Source organism: Macrobrachium rosenbergii, chromosome 23, assembly GCF_040412425.1.
Source record: "Macrobrachium rosenbergii isolate ZJJX-2024 chromosome 23, ASM4041242v1, whole genome shotgun sequence".
NCBI classification, from domain to species: Eukaryota; Metazoa; Arthropoda; class Malacostraca; order Decapoda; family Palaemonidae; genus Macrobrachium; species Macrobrachium rosenbergii.
The window spans coordinates 7,123,733-7,127,327 of record NC_089763.1 but is presented as its reverse complement, the minus strand read 5'-3'; the positions used below and the strand labels follow the sequence as shown (position 1 = coordinate 7,127,327).

Here is a 3,595-nt window from a genome sequence, read left to right as displayed (position 1 = left end):
TTTGTTATCGTATGGTTATTGAAAGAAAGCTCATTTAAAAGAGGTACTAAAAATTTTGCTAGTTTATAGCCAGGGGTTTCGTATGATGTGAATATTGGTCTGATGGGAACCCCATCTTTGTGGACTTTTGGTAACCCATATAAAACTCCATAGGAACCACCAGAACTTAGTAAAGATTGATATGTCACTATAAATAATTTTTTTGTCTGATAAAGACTTTAAAATCTATTAACTTTGTCTTCATTTTTAAAAATAGTAGAAAAGTCAGGTTTACCCAGATATTTAGACTTAGTATTATCATTTAAAAGGCTTTCTACTTTGTGAATATATTAATTTTTATTAAGTAAAAAATACCACACCTCTTCTTTTATCGGGTCTTGTCATAATAGCGTTTTCCTTTTTTACTCAATTGCTTCAAAATATTCAAGTCTTTCTTATTTAAAAAAAAAAAAGGTGTCCAACTAGTTGTCCAAAGAACCAAAGAACCGATGGAAAGGTTTAATACAGGGTAAATAAAATTCAAGAAAGAAATATAATAGGAACATCCCTCTTCTCGACAGTTCACAGTCTCAATAGTTAAAAATAAATTTGCTTTTACATTGAAAGTTGGGAACAGTGATAAGTGAATTATACAATTTTCTATTATGGACCTCTTGAACGGATTAGACATACTGAGAAATAGCATTATTAAAATGATGTTTAAAAATAATACGATCAATAAAAGTTAAATTGTTAAGGACATTGGTTAAAAGCGGAGTGTGTCGCTTCGACAATGTTTTGATTAATCTGTTCTTGTGTTGAATTTCCAGCTCCAGCAGTCTCCTCGTCGCATCAGCATAAAAGGAGTACTATATAACTAAGCTTGATACAGTTTGAACCTTACGAACTTGGGCACCACGCTGTTAAGTTTCCAATGCGGAAGAAATCCGAGGTCTAGTTCCTCTTTTGGAAGTCTCCGCGTAGTTTTTTTCCAAATTTCGGCATGTACCAAGGAGCGCTGAGGGATATAATAAGGAGTGGAAGTTGTCAACGCCAGAGGAACGAATTCTCAGCAGGAAAAGGGCAGCAAAGACGAGTCGAAGAAGCGCCATGATGAAGGAAGAACGACGTCCAAAGAGGGGCTCCAAGAGGTTAGGCAGCGACAATCTTCATATAAAACTTCCAGAACACCGGCCATTGGCAGAATATACAGCAAAGTGTATCAGCAGGAGACGCCTTGCAGCATTTCATCTATTTACTTTCGCAACGTTTCGAGGCCAAGCCTCAAACTCAGGCTGAAACATACAAACATTAATTAATATAAAATTGACTCGACTTATTAATTATAAAAGGTAATTTATTTAATAAGAAGCTAAAACACTAAAAGGGAAATGCTAAGTACCTTTCAAGGAATAGGAGGGAAGACGAGTAACAGTCACCAGATACGTAGGTTACAAGTAAGCTCATACCAAGAAGAGAGGGGTGGCGGTCGTTTGCCTGTATAACTCTGGAACTACATGTTTAATAAAAAGTGATTCATAGATCGCAAGCTGTTGTGGGGAAGAGGCCCTAGTAAGAATTCTGAATTTCTCATAATGGATGTTAAATTTACATTTATTGGCTGGTTCCTAATATTAGAGTATTCTGGAGACGCCAGTCGAACTCCAGTGCAATAACTCACACCCCTATGGCAACCAATGCGAACTTTGATGAGCCTATGAGAGGATCCAACATATTTTTCCCATTACATCGGGGACAAGTAAATAAACAGTCCGCATTTGATGCCAATAGTGGATCAAGTTTATCTTTATATTTGAAGAGAGGCCCGATTGTCATGGGATTTGTTGTTATTAGTTGGCATATCTTTTATTTTTTTAAATATTTTTTAGACAATTATTTTCCAAACAAACTGTTTTTTAAACATTTAAATAAGTTCCTTAATGGTAAAATTATGGCCAGGGTTAACTTCCCTACTGTTCCTAGGAAACCATTGTATGCCAGTCTTCCTTTTATAAGTCTTTCTTTAACAAAATTAGACAGTTAATACATCAACATGCCCCTGCCCTAAAATGCTTACTAATAACAAATCCCATGACAATTGGGCATCTCTTCAAATATAAAGATAAACTTGTTCCCCTATTGACATCAAATGCGGTCTGTTTACTTACTCATCCCGACGTAATTGGGAAAATATGTTGGATCCTCTCGTAGGCTCCTCAAGTTCGCATAGATTGTCACAGGGGTGTGATTATTGCGCTTGAGTTCAACTGGTGTCTCCAAAATACTCTAATATTTGGAACCAGCAAATAAATGTAAATTTAACGTCCAATACGAGCAATTCAAAATTATTACGAGGGCCTCTTCCCCACAATAGCTTGCAATCCACTGTATGAATCACTTTTTATTAAACACACAGTTCCAGAGTTAAACAGTCAAACGACTGCCACCCCTCTCTTCTTGGTATTAGCTTACTTTTAACCTACGTATCTTGTGACTGTCACTCGTCTTCCCTCCTATTCCTTGAAAGGTACTTAGCATTTCTTTTTTAGTTTTTAGCTTCTTATTAAATAAATTACCTTTTATAATTAATAAGTCGAGTCAATTTTATATTAATTAATGTTTGTATGTTTCAGCCTGATGATGAGGCTTGCCCTTGAAACTCGAAACGTTGCCAAAATAGAGGTGAAATGCTGCAAGACGTCTCCTTCAGATGCCCTTTGGCGTGTGTGTATGTATGTATATATATATATATATATATATATATATATATATATATATATATATATATATATATATATATATATATATATATATATATATATATATATACATATATACATATATTATATATATATATGTATATGTATGTATATATATATATATATATATATATATATATATATATATATATATATATATATATATATATATATATATATATATATATATATATATATATATATATATATATATATATATATGTATATATACTTTTTTATACATACATGTAATATTATATATATATATATATAAATACTATTTATATATTTCATATATATATATATATTCTATATATATATATATATATATATATTCACACACACACAAAATATATACAATATATATATATAAAAATATGATATATATATGGCCTTATATATTTTATTATATATGGCGTTTCTTATAAACTTATTACCATATATCCTATATTTTATATATATATATATATATATCTATGATATATATTCTATATATCTATCTATATAATATATATATATTAATATATATTTACTATTTATATATATATATATTCATATTTTATTTATTGATGATATATTATATATATTTCTTTTGCATCAATATATATATATACTATTGAAAATATAACTATATATATCATAATGACTATATGTATTTCTAATATATATAAATTCGATTTTATAATATATATATCTTTTTGTGATTAATATATATATATTAATATATATATATATATATATATATATATATATATATATATATATATCACAAATTACCACAGGTAAAAGAAAGCTGTAGGTTCTTCCTTTTTGTTATTTAGCCCTAATTAATCAACTCGAAATTGGGATGATAATCA

At 29.8% G+C, this 3,595-nt stretch overlaps 1 long non-coding RNA gene across 1 annotated transcript; it reads right to left on the bottom strand.

The window, feature by feature from the left end:
- Window positions 1-718: 718 nt before the first annotated feature.
- LOC136851147 (uncharacterized) lies at window positions 719-1,462 on the bottom strand. The gene is made up of 2 exons (XR_010856786.1): window positions 1,382-1,462; window positions 719-1,274 (listed from the first exon to the last, which is right to left on the bottom strand). It is a non-coding gene; the product is annotated as an uncharacterized lncRNA (long non-coding RNA).
- Window positions 1,463-3,595: the final 2,133 nt, after the last annotated feature.